Source organism: Stenella coeruleoalba, assembly GCF_951394435.1.
Source record: "Stenella coeruleoalba genome assembly, chromosome: 2".
Lineage (NCBI taxonomy): Eukaryota > Metazoa > Chordata > Mammalia > Artiodactyla > Delphinidae > Stenella > Stenella coeruleoalba.
In genome coordinates this window covers 175,168,119-175,188,432 of record NC_137147.1, presented here as the reverse complement: position 1 = coordinate 175,188,432, position 20,314 = coordinate 175,168,119, and the positions used below count along the sequence as shown (strand labels likewise).

General features: G+C 42.1%; 1 protein-coding gene across 9 annotated transcripts in view; it reads left to right on the top strand.

Annotated features, from left to right (window-relative positions):
• Positions 1 to 20,314, top strand: part of FRMD4A (FERM domain containing 4A) — a gene marked incomplete at its 3' end in the record, with an annotated part of 767,390 nt that overhangs the window by 32,512 nt on the left and 714,564 nt on the right. For 7 of the 9 annotated variants that reach the window (XM_079914365.1, XM_079914366.1, XM_079914357.1 and 4 more), the window contains one exon: positions 19,980 to 20,144. The exons of 1 other annotated variant lie outside the window; for it this stretch is intronic. Of the gene's footprint in view, positions 1 to 6,677; positions 6,753 to 19,979; positions 20,145 to 20,314 lie in introns of those variants that run through there. One more of the 9 variants, XM_079914367.1, reaches the window with a different exon arrangement.

Below are 20,314 nucleotides of genomic sequence, written 5' to 3'. Positions count from 1 at the left end.
TTTTTGATTTTGAATTTACAGAATTACTTGTAGAAATGATATTAGACCAAGAAAAAATTTATTGAAGTCTAATTGATTTATCATGTCGTGTTAATTTCTACTGTACAGCAAAGTGATTCAGTTATACATATATATATATAAATATATACATTCTTTTTCATACTCTTTTCCATTATGGTTTATCACAGGATATTGAATATATTTCCCTATGTAGGACCTTGTTGTTTATCCATTCTATGTAATAGTCTGCATCTGCTAATCCCAAACTCCCAATCCATCCCTTCCCCACCCTCCCTCCACTTTGGCAGCCACAAGTCTGTTCTCTATGCCTGTGAGTTTCTGTTTCATAGATAAGTTCATTTGTGTCATATTTTAGGTTCCATATATAAGTGATATCATATGGTATTTGTCTTTCTCTGACTTACTTCACTTAGTATGATAATCTCTTGTTGCATCCATGGTGCTGCAAATGGCGTTACTCCATTGTTTTTTATGGCTGAGTAGTATTCCATTTTATGTATGTACCATATCTTCTTTATCCATTCATCTGTTGATGGAATATCTAGGTTGTTTCCGTGTCTTGGCTATTGTGAATAGTGCTGCAATGAACATAGGGGTGCAAGTATCTTTTTGAATTATAGTTTTTTCCGGATATATGCCCAGGAGTGGGATTGCAGGATCATATGGTAGTCGTATTTTTAGTGTTTTTGGGAACCTCCGTACTGCTCTCCATAGTGGCTGCACCAATTTACATTCAAGCCAACAGTGTAGGAGGGTTCCCTTTTCTCCACACCCTCTCCAGCATTTGTTATTTGTAGAATTTTTAATGATGGCCATTTTTTTTTTTTTCTTGCGGTACGCGGGTCTCTCACTGCTGTGGCCTCTCCCGTTGTGGAGCACAGGCTACGGACGCGCAGGCTCAGCGGCCATGGCTCACGGGCCCAGCCGCTCCGCGGCATGTGGGATCTTCTCGGACCGGGGCACGAACCCGTGTCCCCTGCATCGGCAGGCGGACTCTTAACCACTGCACCACCAGGGAAGCCCTCATTGTAGTTTTGATTTGCATTCAAGAATGATTTTCTTTTCCTTTGCCAGTAGCTTGGGTGGCACTAACCATTTGAGATTTCCTTGATACAGTTTGAGGGACTGAGATCATTCAGAGGTGTAGGAGGACCTGTATACCTCCTGATCACCCCTCTCCTAGGCCACAGCTCTGTAAAGTCTTAATCTGAAGAAAGGGCGGGCATTCTCTGGAACTTTTTCCTGGTCGGAGTCTGGACCATAAACCTTTTTCTTGGTCAAAAGCAGTATTCGGTCTCTCAGCTATGGCCGTAGAAGTTGCCAGGCACTTCTAGGGGAAAGCAGTCCTCAGTACCAGCTCATCTCTCCTCGCCCAGCTCTTGACCCAGTAACTCTTCTCTATCTTGTTAGCTGTCTTTTCTCCCATCATGGCCAGGGGAAGAGCTGGGAGTGCCTGCTGCAGATGGGTCCTTCTACCTCCTCTTGAGTCCAGGAGCGGCACCTGGGGAGGACGCCACAGACAAGCCAACGGCACCGTCATTACTCCAGCACCAAGATGCGAAATCCATTGCATTGTCTGCCGGAAATAATTTATCAACTTATACCTTGAATTTCAAGGGTTTTTTTCTGCCTTAAGATGAAACCTAGTGAGATACCATGCTTGATGGTGCTGTGTTGGTGCTTCTGCGTCTGTCAGCTCTGCTTTAAGTTGTGTGCGAAATTTCTTGTAGGGCTCAGTCCTTTTCCAGCCTCACATTTATTTAGGCAAGAATACCAGGTAACAGCCCTGGCTAACAAAAAGCAGAAAGTGTGAGGCCAAAACCACAGCTCCCATTCTGAAAGCCAGTCATCACCCCAGCTGATCTCAGTTCTGATGTGTTTCAACTCCTCAAAATACCACTGCTTTATTTCCCTCCATGCCCATCAGGCAAGCCTGACCTTCAGATGGTCAGGAAACAGCATGTTCTCAGGGAAGGAAGGATGTGAGCGCAGGTCTGCTTGTGGCTTTTCATCTCTGAGGGCAGCTCAGCACACTCCTCAGAAAACCACACTGGTGAGATCTCAGCCAGGGCTTCACAAAGTTTACAAGTGTTACGGCCCTAGAGACCAGGACTGCCCGCGATTCTGGGGAGGGTGCAGTGTGACTTCTTGTCTCACTTGTGCTGCATGAAATATCAGGTTGTCAATGGGAATGAAAAGAAGAAAAGCAGGTCTTTGCCCTTAAGGCCTTCCGTTGATTGGATGAAGCCTGCCATATCATGGAGAATAATTTGCTGATTCTTATCTGTTCCTTCTTTGGCAATATGGAGTTAGGATGGCGTTTTTCTTTAGTTGCATAGTTTGTGAAAGCTACATTTTGATATCACAAATTCATTTTTCACTTCGGGCCAACTCTTTACACCCACAAAGCCAGCAATTTTCTTTTAACATTTTGGATATTGGGATAGGAAGGAAATACATTCTGGAGGCAGTTCTCTTTCATCATCAGGCTATGCAGACCGAATAAATGTGGCCCCAAAGGCAGCAGATCATAATCATGCCAAGGAAATAATCCATTCTATTAAAAAGACCTGGGCCATAAATAAACCAACACAGCTCCTGTTGCCTTACAGGTTCGTTTTCAATCTGAGACTCACAAATGTGGATGGAAACTCAGGCCGTGGTGAGTGCTCACGATCGTTTGATGAGGGATTTTTATTAAGTCTTCTAAATTTTAAATAGTGATCTGTGAGGGGAATACAATGATGATACTCGGAGCTAGTTCCCATGGATATGATCATTCTGGCATATGGGGACGTTTTCTGGTGATGTTTTTCTTCTGCATGTCTCATTAATTTTCTTTCTTTCATTTTCCTTTTTTTTTTTTTAAATGAAGCTTATTTTAGTTTAAATGACGTGCTCCCTTGGAAAGAGCATGTGCAAATTATCTTTTGTTGGAAATGAAAGGGCACATTATGAATGCTTTTCCTCTGTAGGGTTTCGAAGAATGCATTTGTGCTTCTGGACAGAGAAATAATTGGCTCTGAACTAACTACACAGTGAAGATTTAAATGTAATTTTCATGGCAGGGGTCCGTCAGGTACCTTACCTTCCCGACCCAGATGAGGCAGGGCTGCCTGGCTTCCTTCTCTCTCGAGGTGCCATGTATTGCCATGGAACACACATAGAATTCTAAGAAGGTGTCCAATTTGGGGTCACGGTGGCAGTTATCAAATGGACAGTGACCTTATTATTTGATTCTTCCACTCATTTGGGATCCAGTTTTGGAACTAACGACCATAAATACCCTCATGTACCATATCTTAGGAGGACTGGTGACATTAGATGCCTCTGTATTGCATTCAGCATTCATTCAACAAACATTTGTCTCGTGCCCACCTTGTGCCCCTCGTGGTGCAAGGGCTGAAGGTGCAATGCTTAAAGGAAGGTTTTCTTAAACATCTGTGGATTTAAAAGCTTGGGGTATATTTTTTGAATGGCTCTATTAGACTGAGCCTTGTCAAAACAGTCCTGGGAGTCCAGATGGCAGAGAGGTCCCTGTGTTAGTCAGCTTGGGCTGCTACCACAAAATCCATACACTGCGGGGCTTAAACAGTGGACACGTACCATTTATTTCTCACAGTTCTGGAGGCTGGAAGTCCAAGATCACATGCCAGCAGATTTGGTTCTCGGCAAGGGCCCGATTCTCAGCTTGTAGACGGTTGCCATCTTGCTGTGAGCTCATGTCGCCTCTTCTTTGTGCGTGAGGAGACAGAGAGAGAAATCTCTTTTGCCTCTTCTTCTTCAGATAAGGGCACTCATCCCGTCATGGGGGCCCCACCCTCATGACCTCATCTAAACCTGTTTTCTCCCGAAGGCCTTGTTTCCATAACACCATCATGTTGTGGGTTAAAGCTTCAACATATGAATTTGAGGGGACACAAGCATTCAGTCCATAACAGTCCCCCTTGGAGAGGGAATCAACCCAGGAGATGCCTCTCAAACAGAGATGTGCTCCATCCCTGCCTGAGCTGGAAGGAAACTCAGGAACAGAGGGAGGATCGCTCTGTGGGGAAACACCTTCCTCTCTCCATCCCTCAGACCCTGCCCACCCTGCCCTGGGCATGCCTGCCAACAACTTCAATCCAAAGACAGGGAGATTATTCTGGGCCATATTCCCAGGCTGAGGCCAGCTGATGGCTAAGTGTTCTCTCCCCGTGTTTAATTGGGTGTATTGGGCCACTCTGTACTCTGAGGTCACACGCGTCAGCTACTCACTAATTTCCCCACACTTCTGCTTCATGCCAGCTCATCCCAGCTCGTCTTTGTGGGTAAATCCTTTCACTTCTCTTTCTCCTTCAGCTCTGTTTCCAAAAGGGGAGAGTTATTCTGTTACGTTAGGACGAAGAAGCCCTTGCAGAAACGTGCAGCTATCCGACCCTGCAGCAGGAACTGCTGGTCCTCGCAGGTCTGGAGCCCACCCTCCAGTGCTGTCCCTCCTGGTGCCCGTCTCCTGGCTGTAGTCTGGCAGCTTCTCCCTCGAGTCTCCCCGAGTCCTGAATGCGGCCGTGGCCACGTGACTGGTGCCCTTCAGAAAAGCAATGGGATCTGTGCTCTCTTGCTCCTTTCCCAGGAGGCTTCCAAAGAGCATTTCAATATGAATGGGAGCCGTCAGACGGAGTAGTTCCAGATGTTCGCCTGCATCAGGGTGCACTCCGATTTTAAAAGCCCTGTGCCCACGATTTCATTCCCTTCTGCTTACCTCTCTAGTCCTCATTGGCAAAGAGAGACTCGGTGGCTGGAGGGCTTCCCGGGATGCCTGGCGTTCCAGGGTCCAGCCCTCATCACTGTTCCTTGTCTCTCCCAGCGCGGCCCAGGCAGAGGCCGTGGCATTTCTTTATTTCTTTCTTTTTCTTTTTTTTTTTTTTTTACTAAACATGTGCTATATAATCCCTTTTTTGTAGGGGAAAAAACAAGGCATAAATTCACATGAATAGAAGAAAAATCTGAAAGGATGTATACACAAAGAAGTAGAGCTGTTTTGGGGAGACGATGAAATCATGGGTACTTCATGTAAGCTTTATGCACCCTTGCATTTTTAAAAAAATTTTATTTATTTTTTTATACAGCAGGTTCTTATTAGTTATCCATTTAATACATATTAGTGTATACATGTCAATCCAAATCTCCCAATTCACCACACCACCACCCCCTGCCACTTTCCCCCCTTGGTGTCCATATGTTTGTTCTCTACATCTGTGTCTCAATTTCTGCCTTGCAAACCAGTTCATCTGTACCATTTTTCTAGGTTCCACATATGTGCGTTAATATACATTTGTTTTTCTCTTTCTGACTTACTTCACTCTGTATGACAGTCTCTAGATTCATCCACGTCTCTACAAATGACCCAATTTCGTTCCTTTTTATGGCTGAGTAATATTCCATTGTAGATATGTACCACATCTTCTTTATCCATTCGTCTGTTGATGGGCATTTAGGTTGCTTCCATGACCTGGCTATTGTAAATAGTGCTGCAATGAACATTGGGGTGCATGTGTCTTTTTGAATTATGGTTTTCTTAGGGTATATGCCCAGGAGTGGGATTGCTGGGTCATATGGTAATTCTATTTTTAGTGTTTTAAGGAACCTCCATACTGTTCTCCACAGTGGCTGTATTAATTTCCATTCCCACCAGCAGTGCAAGAGGGTTCCCTTTTCTCCACACCCTCTCCGGCAGGCCGTGGCATTTCTTGCATGATGGATTTCCAAAGCACATGCCTTGTCCAAGGTCATCAGTAGAGGCTGTGGCAGAGCCTGGTCAGGGGAGCTCAGTGCCTTGATTTTAATTTCACTTCTTTTCACTTCATGACACAGAAAGTTGCTCTGGATAGCAGGAGCCACACTGGGCTGATGACCAGAGGTCTGCCTGCCTGTCCTAGCTCAGTTGCCACTAACCCACTGTGGGTCTGGGGCAGCTTCTCTGGGCCTGTGTTCCCTTTAGAACTGTGATGGTCAGCGGGGCATTGGTGTTCCCTTCCCTGCCTCCCAAGACCCTGCCCTTTTCCCACTGGCTGCAGAACCCTCTAGAAAACTGCTCCCAATGACTGGATTTGCTTACAGAGCCAGATCCTGTTTGTCCTGCCTCTCCTCATATAAGACAAGGGATAAAATATATCACTGGCTTTCCAACAATTTTTATAGCAGGATTCTTCCTTCAGATGATATCATACATGTATAAACACAGAGACACATTCACACACAGACACACAGAGACACACACACAAAACACACGCACAAACACAAGTGCACATACACTGCACAAGCATGCATAGACACTCATGCCCGCGTGCACACACATACACAGAAGTGCATATACACACATACATACATAAACATGCACACACAGGTATGCGTACATCTAATGACATATCGTATATAAAATTATTTTGAAAACATAAAGGAATAGCTATGGAAGCTATTACCGGTTATTATGATCCCTTCCTGATTCCCCAGATAAGTGAGGCAGAAACAAGGGAAGTGAAATTAGGAGTTTGGGAGTAACATACACACTACTATCTATGAAATAGATAACCAACAAGGACTTACTGTGTAGCACAGGCAACTCAGTATTTTGTAATAATCTATTAGGGAAAAGGATCTGAAGAATACATGTATATAGAAATGAATCACTGTGCTGTGCACCTGAAACTGACACAATGTAAATCGACTATACTTCAATTTAAAGAAAATAAGTAAGTAAACAGGTGTGTTTATCATGTGTGTTTGTGTTATGTGTCTGTGTTTGCATATGTGTGTATGTGTACGTTTGTTGTGTTTGTATGCACTGTGTGTTTATACATGTATGTTTGTTGTGTGTTATATGTCTGTCTTGTGTATATGTTTGCATATGTGTCTGTATTGGAGGTGGGGTGTCGTAAATTGAGCAGGGAAGGCAACCAGCACGAGTGGGGAATTCAAAGGCAGAAGAGAGAGGTGAACTTCCCCAGTGAGGCAGCTTCTGAGGCTAGAACCGACTTAAAAGACGTCAAAATCCTTTCCTATCTCAGGGTTTGAACCGCCGCCCAGATGGTGCCTTCAGCCTGATCCAAACCAGACAGGTGCCCTCCTGCTTCTCATCCTCCCTCTGCTCTCCCCACCACTCCTCTCTCTGCGGCATCCTCTCTCCTGCCCAGGTCACGACTGCATTTCTTTGTCAGTAGTGGTGGCTTTAAAGCCAGCTCCTGCCACGCGTCCCTGCCCCCGTGCCCAGCCTCGCTGTCCTATTTCACTTGTAGGGAAGGGGGAGCTTCGTTCATCCCAGCAGCCCGCTGTGGGTCGTGGGCCAGCAGCACCAGACCCCCTTCTTTCTGTGGCTCTGGAGCCACCACTCAAAACTCACGACGTGGGAGCAAGCGGTCGGCCACAGGGCAGTGCAAGAAAATGAGCACATCCAGCATCCTCAGAGGAAAGCATCCAGAAGTGGGAGGACACCTGCTTCCGCCCCACCGCACGAAAGGACACAGAGGGCGTGGTGCTCTGATGTCCCTTCCTGCATTTTAACGGGAGGATTGGCTCTGAGAGGGGCTAGGGCTCAGGTGTCAATTCGGGGAGTGGGTCAGCACCACTGCTTCTTCAGCAGTCACTCATTCGCTCGTTTGTTTATTGGTGGTGGATGGTCACTGGGAGCCTGCCATGCGCCAGGCACTGTTCTAGGTGGTCAGAACCCCCGGACTCTCCCCTGACTCAGCCTCTGGCCTTGGAGAAAGTGACTGCGTGTTTGGGACCCACAAAACACCGTACCATTTGGGGTCCAGACTGATATAGGAGAGCCCCCGCTTACCTCTCCCCCTCCGTCTCAGCTGCCTTCAGGGTCAGGAGAAGTGCCTGGGTTGCCAGGGCTTCAGGGGTGGTGCCCAGTACCCCCTTGTCAGGGACGGGGCTGGGCTGACTGTCCCCAGATCCTCGGTTCCAGCCAGAATCATTCAACTTCCGTTTTATTTGTTAACAATTTGCAAGACTTTGTTGTGCAAAGAGTTTTACGTTTTGTTTTTAAGATCGAAAACCCATTATTCTGCTTACCTTCAGATTTGGAAGGAGGCTTGCAGTTTTCTAACCCTGAGGCAAAGTCTAATCATGGCAACTCACCTTGTTTCTTTTTTTAAATTTTACTTACTCATTTTCTTTAAATCGAAGTGTAGTCGATTTACAATGTGTTAGTTTCAGGTGCACAGCACAGTGATTCAGTTTTATATATATATATTCTTCAGATCCTTTTCCCTAATAGATTATTACAAAATATTGAGTTGCCTGTGCTACACAGTAAGTCCTTGTTGGTTATCTATTTCATAGATAGTAGTGTGTATGTTACTCCCAAACTCCTAATTTCACTTCCCTTGTTTCTGCCTCACTTATCTGGGGAATCAGGAAGGGATCATAATAACCGGTAATAGCTTCCATAGCTATCCCTTTATGTTTTCAAAATAATTTTATATACAATATGTCATTAGATTTACATTTCCTCTCTCTCACGGTTGTAGTCACAATGGACAAAACAAGGATTGCATTTTCTGGAAGAAAGAAGGAAGGGTGCAGAGCACCTCTAAATGATTGGCTTCTGTGTAATGACAGGGTCAGCTGCAAAGACATATTTTTTCTATAGCACAATCACATTATTTTAAAAAGTCTGTATGGATTTGGGTCTTCAACGTATGAATAATTAAACAGGATGATCAAATAAATATTACAGCAATCTCCCTGTCCCTTCTTCCTTTCCACATGGGCACTTGAGTGGTCCATGCTGTTGACATGCCTGACACATCTGTTTACCACTGAGAAATAAACTGCTTTTCTAACCCAAAGGGACAACCAAACAGTGTCCACTCTTACAAAAAGATGTAAAATGTATACTTTGATTAAAAGAAATTGTTAACCAGGGGATATAGTGGGCTTTTCTACTGACTGCAACCAGTAGCCCTCAAGCAAAGGTTGAGACCATGAGAAATTAAAAGTGGTCCACAGAAAATTTAGCCCCAAGCCTCACAGCACTTTGTAACACAATGTTCTGAAGGTATGTTCTGTACAGAAGCGAAACTTTTTTTGATGAATCTGAGTTCCGTGGAGATTTATTTCCTCCATTTTAAAGAATATATTTGCTTGCTAATTTAAAAATTATTATGATGTTCAGATATAAGAAAAGATTGATATCATGTGTCTGTGGTTAAGGTATGAAGGATAAGTGATGAGCACATACTCATCCTCCAGTGTAAGAAACTACAAGGATTTTATGATCGTATTCCTCGCCTTTAGCCCCCAGGGATAAATGCTATTCGATTTTTGTGCTCATCCTTCCCTCGCTTTTTATTATAGTTTTACTACGTAAGTATAAATCTTTAGACTAGATGGCTTCGTTTTTGTGTTTTTGACCATTAATGAATAGTATCCTGCTGTTTTTCTTCTTCTGTGACTAACTTTTTGGTGTTCCGTGTTTCACAGATGCATTCTTAGAAAAATCTATTAGGATATGTGACTATATTGGTTAATTTTTAAAATCTTTTCTAAAATTGAAGTATAGTTGATTTACAACTTTGTGTTAATTTCTGCTGTACAGCAAAGTGACTCAGTTATACATACATATACATTCATTTTATATTCTGTTCCATTATGATTTATCATAGGATATTGGATATAGTTCCCTGGGCTATACAGTAGCACCTTGTTGTTCATCCATTCTGTACATAATAGTTTGCATCTGCTAATCCCCGACTCCCAATCCATCCCTCCCCTCCCCCTCCCCTTGGCAACCACAAGTCTGTTCTCTGTGTCTGTAAATCTGTTTCTGTTTTGTAGATAAGTTCATTTGCATCAGATTTCAGATTCCAAATATAAGTGATATCATATGGTATTTGTCTCTCTCTTTCTGACTTACTTCACATAGTATGATAATCTCTAGGTGCATCCATGTTGCTGCAAATGGCACAATTTCATTCTTTTTTATGGCTGAGTAGTGTTTCATTGTGGTATATATACCACATCATCTCTAGATTATTTATATCATCTAATCAATATAAATATTATGTAAATAGTTGCCAGTGCCCAGCAAATTCAAACTTTGCTTTTTGGAACTTTCTGGAATTTTAATTTTTCAAATATTTTTGATCTGCAGTTTGTTGAATCCACAGATGTAGAACCCATGGATACAGAGGGCCAAATTTATTCAGTCTTCCCATCTATGAAATAGCATATCTCTTCATTACTTGGATTTTCTTTAATTTTTCTCAACAGAGTTTTTCAGTTTTCAGTGTATTTCACTTCCCAACTGTTTGTTGTATATATAGAGAAATGGAATTGATTTTTGTTGTTGATCTTGTATTTTGCAACCTTATAAATTTCCTTATGAGTTCTAGTAGGTTTTTGGTGTATTCTTTAGAAGTAGATCATGCATTTGTGAAAAAAATCAGTTTTCTTTCTTTTTTCCCAACTCAGTCCCTTTTTTCCTTGCCTTATTATACTGGCTAGGCACAATATTGAATAGAAGTGGTGAGGATGGACATTCTTGCTTTATTCCTAAATGAACGTATTCCTTCTTTCATAACTGTGTATGATGCTAGATGCGGATTTTTAGTAGATGCAAGGCATTTTCTTCTAGTCACAATTGGCAGAAAGTTTCTTTTTAATCATGAATAGGTGTTGAATTTTGTCCAATGCTTGTTCTGCGTTACTTTGAGGTGATCATATGGCTTTTCCTTTTAAACTCGTTACGTTGATTACCAGTCTTGAATTCCTGGAATGTATCTCACCTGTTCATGATGTATTATCCTTATATACTGATGGATTTTGTTTGCTAAAATTTTGTTAAGGATTCTTGCAACTATGTTGTGTTAGTTTCCTGTTCCAGCTGTAACAAGTCACCATACATTTCATGGCTTAAAACACAAATGTATCTTCTTACAGTTCTGGAGGTCAGAAGTCCAAAAGCCATTTCACTGGGGTAAAGTCAGTGTGTTGGCGGGGCTGGTTCCTTTCGGAGCCTCTGAAGGGAGAACCCACTGCCTTGATTTTTTTCAGCTTCTTGTGGTCCCTTCCTCCATCTTCAAAGCATCACTCTGATCTCTGCTTCTGTCATCACATCGCCATGTTCTCTAATTCTGACTTCTCCTGCCTGCATCCCTCTTATAAGGACAATTGTGACTGCATCGGGCCAACTGGATAATCTGGGATAATCTCGCATCTCAAGATCCTTCATTTAATCACATCTGCAAAATCCTTTTTCCCATGTGAGGTAACATTCAAGGTTCTGGGGGTTAGGACATGGACATATTTGGTAGGGGGACGTTATTCTGCCTACCACATATATTCATGAGAGTATCTAGTTATATTTGGGAGGAAAGTTTTATATAATTTTGGGATCATGGTAATGCTGACCTCGTAAATTAGTTGAGAAGTGCTCTCTCTTCTTCTGTTTTCTGTTAAGTGTGTGGGTTGATCTGGTATAATTTCTTCTTTTAACACTTAGTAGAATTTATCCACTAAGTAGAATTAGTAGAATTCTACTAATTATCTACTTAGTAGAATTTATCTACTATCTACTAAGTACATGGGAAGCCGTGTACTCCTCAGCAAATTCTTTCCCAAACCTCTTCTAAGTCAGGCCCTCTTGTTAAACTTTCTGAAACACCCTATACCTTTTCCTTGGAGCACTCAGCACAATTTATAATGATACATGTATCTGTGTGATTACTTGGTTCACGTCTGTCTCTCTACCAGGGTATAAGCAGGGCAGACGCCTGTCTCTTTCACTGCTGAGTTCCCAGAATCTACCACTGAACTTGGCACATGCTAGTTACTCAATACATAGTTTTTGAATGCATGAATGAATGATTGAATGCATTCCTGTTCCACGAGACTTCACTGTAGTCTTATATTCCCTCTCCCTGCTTTTCTTTAAAAAATAAGGATGCTTACTTTTATTTATTTATTTTAATAGTTGTCAATGACCTTTTCCACTTTATTGAGGTATAATTGACAAAATTGTAAGCATTTTTGGATTAAGCTAGCTCATGCTGGTTTCTCTTTCTAGTAACTGAAACTGTCTTAGAAATGGTCAGGTGAAGGCTAGCGCTTTGTGGAAGAGTGAGGCTGATTTCCAGGTTAAGTCTAGATAATGAGAAAGCTCCAGGAGCCTGAGGATGGTGGAAAAATACAGTGGCAGGAAGAAGCCAAGTGTTAGGGGCTGGACGTTTGTGTCCCCCAGAATCCATAGGTCAGAGCCCTAACCTCCAGATGTGACGGTATTTGGAGGTGGCACCTTTGGGAGGTGATTAGGGTGAGATGAAGTCATGAGGGTGGGACCCCCCGATGGGTTAGCATTGAGGAAAGGCCACGTGAGGATGTGGTAGCTGCCCACAAGCCCGCGAAGGAGCCCTCACCAAGAACTGAATCTGCTAGTACCTTGATCTTGGATTTCCCAGCCTCCAGCTGTGAGAAATAAAGGTCTGTTTTTAAGCCACACAGGCTGTGGTCTTTGTTATGGTTGCCCAGGGCTGACAAAGACAGCAAGTCATATGCTGTCTACTCCGTTTACTCCACTCAAGCCTGCCCAGTCTAGTGTCCACCCTGCGGCTGCTCTGCTGGGCATGCAGATGACAGGGCCAATGAAAGGATGCCTCCAGCATGAAGGAGTGGACCTGCAGCAAGCAGTCTGCAGCTTGACTTCCTTTAGACAGTCCCACCTCTTCACCTTTGCTTCTGTAGGTCCCTGCGTGCTGCACTCCCTCACCCTAACTTTTCTCCTTCCTTCCCAAAGACACAGGTACACACATACACAGACCCACAAGTGAAAACACCCACACATCTGCAACCTCGCAAACACACCTTCAAACACAATAAATCGCATGGTCATGAAGAAAGTCTCTTTCATTTATATCACCTAAATTTATTCAAATATGAAGAAAGAAGAATCTTTTACTTAGAAATAAGAAGAAATAAGAACTTTTACTTCCAACTTAATGTTTCCTTTGTGGAAATTCGTAGATATCCCAGACATGGCTCTAACCGCGTCTGACTTAGAGGGGTTCATAGGATGACTTCAGTCTAAGTAGAATGTGTCCACGGTGCCTGCAGCCAGACTTGCCTGATCGATCGCTGCTGCTCTGAGATCAGTCATCAACCACCAAATCTTGAAAATTTGCATGGAATCAAAAAATCTCTGGAGAAGAAAGTCGAAGAAAATAAATGTGTCCTTGGATGGCCTTTGCTCACTCAATCGGACAAGTGTAGATTATGTCATTTGAAATACTTTCCAGTCTGCTAGGAAGTGTTCCCACATGGAGCCTGTGAAGGGAATTAAGCCTTCGTATTTTTAGACAACGCTCTGCTGTGTTTGAAATGCCATAGATTTGAAATGAAAGGTTATGACGTCATCTGATCCACTGTGCCACGACAGGCTTCTTTCTTTCAAGTCCATCGTTCAGCCTGCAGTGTTTGGATCTTTTACTGCCTGCAATTGCTTACACATAGCAAATTTGTACAATGCCAGGGTCAAGTTCAATTCATCTTTACATCTGCAGTACCCAGCTTGCTAAAGATGCCTTGTAGATGCTTTATCCACTTTTGCTGAATGGAATTAAACTGATATTTCATGTAAAGCCAAGTCTTTGGCATATTGAATGTTTTTTAGAGTGCTTATCGAATTAACATTTTTTATCTGCAGTATATGAAGCACTGGTTTCTTATTTTTTCATACTTTTTTGATATGCACATAGAAACAGATTCATCCATCTTCACAAATAAGATAAAACACTAAAATCTTTTTTTAATTTAAAAAATTGTTTTATTTTTATTTTTGGCTGCGTTGGGTCTTTGTTGTGGCATGTAGGCTCTTCGTTGTGGCACATGGGCTTCTCTCTAGTTGTGGCGTGCGGGTTTTCTCCCTCTAGTTGTGGCGAGTGGGCTCCAGAGTGCGTGGGCTCAGTAGTCATGGCGCGTGGGCTTAGTTGCCCCGCGGCATGTGGGATCTTAGTTCCCCGACCAGTGATTGAACCCGCGTCCCCTGCATTGCAAGGCGGATTCTTTACCACTGGACCACCAGGGAAGTCCATAAAAATTTTTTTAAAGAAGAAGTAAACTATTATAAAATTCTACCAGCAAAAAAAATAAAACACATGATACAATGGAATGCTTAATAACAGACCTTGTGCTGATTCACTAAAAAAATAGAATCAACTCTATTTTAAAAATGAGAGAGAACTGTGTGCCTTTATGGACTCTGTCTTGTCTCGTTTTTCTAAAAGCAAGTCTTAATAGACACCATAGGCAAACAAACAAAAAAGACTAATGAGAAACTGAAAACTACTGAACTTATAAAATGCTCTTTGTAATATAATATGAACAAATCTTACACAGGAATTAGAAAAGATATAATGGGCTCCTCATAAAAGGAAAGATTGAAATAACCAAGGGATTTTAATTTTGTGCCTCACATGCTCAGAATTTTATCCACAGGGGAAAAAAAGATATTTCTTTCGAAAATAAATACATAAACGTGTGCCCCATACAGAGTATTTTTTAAAGAAATGCTATGGGCAACGCCTGCGTTTAGGTACTATGATTCTTGAAGCCTAATCTTTAACAGGCTTGTGGAAAGAGGACTTCTGTGCCCAAGTCGTTACTTAGCATATTTATTCCTCTCTGGAAACTGTGAAAGAAGAGGTGGAAATCTTTATTAGGCCACACTGAATAAGGCAGATGGTAAAATTACAGATTGCAAAAGCACATAGGAGATCTCCTGGAGCTATTCCACATTCCTCTAAAATCTTCCTTGGTGTAAGAAGACATACAGATGGCCACCAGGCACATGAAAAGATGCTCAACATTGCTAATTATTAGAGAAATGCAAATCAAAACTACAGTGAGGTACCACCTCATACCAGTCAGAACAGCCATCATTAAAAAGTCGACATATAACAAATGCTGGAGAGGCTGGGGAGAAACAGGAAGCCCTCCTACAGGGTTGGTGGGAACGTAAGTTGGTGCAGGCACTGTGGAAAACAGTATGGAGGTTCCTCAGAAGACTGAAAATAGAACTACCATATGATCCAGCAATCCCACTGCTGGGCATATATCCAGACAAAACTAAAATTCTAAACAATACTTGCACCCCTGTGATCATAGCAGCACTATTCACAATAGCCAAGACATGGAAACAACCAAATGTCCATTGACAGATGAATGGATAAAGAAGATGTGGTACATATATATGCAATGCCATAAAAAAATGAAATAATGCCACTTGCAGCAACATGGATGCAACTAGAGATTATCATACTGAGTGAAGTGAGTCAAAGAGAGAAAGACAAATACCATATGGTATAACTTATATGTGGAATCTAAAGCATGACACAAATGAACTTATCTATGCAACAGAAACAGAACTACAGACATAGAGAACAGACTTATGGTTGCCAAGGGGGAGGGGGCTGAGGGAGGGATGGAGTGGGAGGTTGGGGTGAGCAGATGTAAGCTTTTATATACATTAATAGAATGGGTAAACATACTGTATAGCACAGAGAACTATATTCAATATCCTATGATAAACCATAGTGGAAAAGAATATAAAAAAAGTATATATATATGTAAAACTTTGCTCTACAGCAGTAACTAACACAACATTGTAAATCAACTATACGTCAATTAGACTAAATTAAATAAATAAATAAATAAATAAATCCTTGGTATAATAACACCTTCCTTGGTGGTGGTATAAAATGGTGCCATTAGTTTCAGAGAGGATTCTGTTCTCTGCATCAACAGCTGCATCAGAGCCCCTGGAGGAGACAGCACAGAGGCCGCAAGAACCATTGCCTCACCCCTCTCCTGCAATCTCTGAACTCTTCTTTGTTCTTTGAAACTTTGCTGGTTCAGTCTAAAGTCAGCCTTTTCACTCTTGCTGTGATGCCATTTGAAATTTTTGTTGATCTCTGATCCTGTCCTTGGTTTTAGTTAACAGTGCTTGGGAAATCCCGATCGTTAAATCATTATCTCATTTCCTAACTAATCTGAGTTCACACTGATTATTCTGCCATCATCTTGTTTTTCTTTACAATAAGAAATGTGAAGGGAGGAAATGCCTCAGGGCATTGCCACGCAGGGCTGGCTTTATGGGCCATACTCTCTCGATGCTTTTTTTAATGCCATTTTTGCCATCTTGACACTCTTAATACTTCCTGGGCAAGGGGCCCGCATCCTCATTTTGCACTGAGCTCTTCAAATTATAGAGCTGGTCCTGTGGCCACTGCTCTGGTCTGTTTCTCAGACAAGCAGAAAGCTGGAATTGGATGAAGTACGAAATACTAAAGAAGACTGCCTCGATGTGGCTGAGGACACAGTGTGGGTTTTTGCTGTGTTTGTTCATATTTGTTGAACGTAGCATCTCTGGGGAATCCAGATTCTTCCTGGAAAATGGTAGTGGGGGTCTCTCTAGCTGCAGGCTATTATTCCTTAAGCTGTCCCTGAAGCCTAGTATGCGTTCCTGGCAGCCTGAGAGGAAAAAATAAAAAGAGAGAGATGCAAATGAAAACAGGGCAGTGTAGGAGGCAGCCTGGTGGTGTTCATGTTGCCACACTTTTCCCAAACATTTGGCTACCCCAGAGCACAGGATGTAGCCAAGTATTTTAACCTACTTTGTGTTAAATTCTGATCTATCCAAGTAAATGCAATCCATATGTTTCTGAATCATTTTTGTCTGACTCACCAAAATATTCTTAAAGGCCTTTTGAGGTCTAGAAAAATGTCAGAAGCTCATAGAAGTTTTCTAGGCTTCTTTTTGCTAAAATTAAAAATAGAAGTTTGAGGACTGTTCCAAATATTTGAAAACAAGAAGGTGTAGAATGCAGGTTGGAACTCAAAATGTGGCCAAGTGTTTGCAGTTAACCAGGGTATCTGACTTCATGCTCCACTGCTGTCTTCTCCAGCACAAACTCTTGTCATTTTCTGCACAAACACGGCAGCTCTTTGGAGCCCTCACTGACTTGTGCTTTGGGTAAACCAAGATGAACCAGAGACTTAGAAAACAAACTTATGGTTACCAAAGGGGAAAGGTGGTGGGGGGAGGGATAAATTGGGAGTTTGGGATTGACATATACACACTACTATATTTAAAATAGATAACCAACAAGGACCTCCTGTATAGCGCAGGGAACTCTACTCAATATTCTGTAATAACCTAAATGGGAAAAGAATTTTAAAAAGAGTAGATATATGTATACGTACAACCGATTCACTTTGTAGTACACCTGAAACTAACACAGCATTGCATTTCAACTATCTTCCAATATAAAATAAAAATTAGAAAAGATGAACCAAGTCCCCTCCTTCAAGACTGCCTTCTGTCACAAAGTCTAGTCCTCAGTGGTGCACCTAAACAGAGAATGATTTACAGTCTCTGATATAAGATGACAGGCAGTGATCGTTCCATTCCTGCCCCTGGAGTTTTGGTGACCGTGGGTGGGTCTTCATCCTGCTAGTACCGTGATTCCCGGGATCAGGCTTAAAGGGCCCTCTGTGCCACCCAGACTACTGTTTGCTCTTTGCTTCTCACTGTGGTTCCCATGGTGTACCTACCTGACCCACAGGGGACTTTTATTTACCAAAGGTAGAGTCAAACTCTATGCTATTTAAACAAGGTCCTACTGTATAGCACAGGGGACTATATTCAATACCCTGTAATAAACCATAACGGAAAAGAATATGAAAAAGAATATATATATATATATATACGTAGTATATATGTATATGTATACATATATATGTATGTATAACTGAACCGCTTTGCTGTACAGCAGAAATTAACACAACATTGTAAAGCAGCTATACGTCAATAAAATAAATTAAAAAAAAGAAAACCCTCTGTGCTGTTTAGCTCAGGTGCCATAGATAGCATGACATTGCCCAGCTATTGTAACATAGTAATGATAGTTTGATAATTTTCCTTTGAAACCATGGTGTGGGTGCAACACATCCAAGAATAAGTTTACAGATATGTTTCACACGTGTTTATATCCCCTCATACTTCTTAGCACAGTCTCTTGCCGCAGAAAAAAATCTCTCAGTATGTATTTCTGGTATGAATATAAGACTTGAGTAAATATAGTAAGTGGAAGCACAGATAGATTTTTTAGTGATGATTTCTAAGTGTACACCAGAAAAATTTTCAATACTCTTTTCCAGTCCTCAACACTATTGCAAAATTTTCTGATAAACAGAAATAGATCAAATAATTGAGGAGTATCTAAAATCATATTTTAAAATTTCCTCCGGAAAGGAAGCTCCAGGAAAACAGGGATATTTGTCTGTTTTGATTACTGATGTGTTCCAGGAGTTCAGAATAGTGCCTGGCATGTGTGGGTTCTCAAGAAAAGTTTGTTGAATGACTATTTGGAATGAATGGTGGACATTTCTAGAAGCCATGGCTCCTCACTAAAAATGAAGGGTATGATTTGCCACCTACCTTAATCCCCTCTTGCCCTCATCCCAATTAAAAAAAGATATCCTCAAAAAAAAAAAATCTCCCTCTGTTGCAGACCACTATAAGTAGGTCAAGTGCGGTCTCCAGACCTGCATATAGTAGTTTTGGAAAACGTTACAGTTAATAATGAAACATAATTACTTGAATTCTTAATTATTTATAGGAAAGTACAGTCAAGAAGGGATTGAGGCTTTGGGAATGTATTTTATTTTCCAACAGAGCCCAAATTATTTTTTACTGATACATTTCCATTCTTGTCTGAAACAGTTTATTTTATATTTTATACAGAGACATTTGCCGTGGTGTCTGAAGCAACACACGTACATTGTCATGTAATTGATGTGGCCATGGGGATAAGGGTTCTTTCACAATCTTTTGACTGGATCTCCATTATTAGCCTTTTCATTTTTTTTCCCCCCAAAAAGGAAGTTTTAAAATTCAGAACAGAATCACAGGACTGTCAAGAGCTCAACTGGATTTCCCCCCTACATTCTTATTGGTTTTATTAAAATAAATTTCACATCATCTAAGTGTGACCTTTGTCCCTAAAATATGATCATGGGGGGTTGCATTTCAGGAGACAGTGCAACAGAGACCCAGAATTTAGGGCAGGGAATGGAAAGATGTTGTCTAATGGGGACAGGGGGACATTTGAGAAGATGGCAAAAGTCCTGGAGAGGGAGAGTGGTGATGGCTGCCCAGCAATGTGGATGGACCTCATGCTGCTAAGCGTACGTGACCTGTACACCGAAAAATCGTTAAAACGGGAAACTTTATGTTATGGGTATTTTACCACGGTTAAGGAAAAAAGGAGAGAAAAACAAGGAACAGAGAGGATGATTTAACTTCGGTTAGAGGGAGAGCTCCCTGACTTTTTCACCTCTCTGGGCCGGATAACTCTCTTGTTTTCTCCGTTCTGCTTTCCCAGATTCTCCACACAAGCCTCCCTTGTAAGCCTCCTCTGCAAGGCTGTCTTCTCATTTTTGTGACCAAACTGAAAACATAGGGAGGGCAGGGCCTGGGTCTGTCTTGTTCACTATTGTGCCTCTAGAGAACAGTGCCAAGCAGGACCGAGAACATAGTCCACACTCAGGAAACAAGGCTTGAAGGAAGGAATGTGGGAGGGCCCTTCCTTCCTCGTGCTGCCAGAAACCGCCAGGTAGGGGCAGCACTGTGGTAATGAACACCACCTTGACGTGTGTGGAGGTGGGGCTGAGGGCCTTTCCCCGGGGGGCAGGTCCAGCCTGGGACATACAACGATGGAATGATTTGGTGGAATGATGTCTGTTTTCCATGTTGTCAACCTCCAAGAATTAAAGTGCTACCCTAAACATCATTAACCTTCTTTAATTACTTGCTATGTATTTATTATATATTTACCTGTCTGAATTATTCTTCAATCCATCATTCATTCAATAACTATTTATTAAGTGCTTACCATTCTCAATCCCTCTTGTAGGCACTGAGTGAAAAGACAGACCGGAAGTCCTGGCCCTCATGGAGTGTACGTTCTAGCGAGGGGACAGACAAATACATGAGTGAACAAATAGGATCGTAAATGGTAATAAAAGCTGTGGAGAAGAACGGATGAGAGAGGAGGACAAGCAGTGATGATTTCATGAAGGTCAGTTTCTGAGGTTTTGTCTTGCTCTTTCGTTTGGGACACATTCCCCCGTTTCTTCACTTTCCTTGACCCTCTGTGTTGGCTTCTTTGCATTAAACGAGGCACCTCCCCGGTCTGGAAGGAGTGGCCTTGCGGAGGAGATGAACCTTATTGTTCAGAGCTGCCCTGGC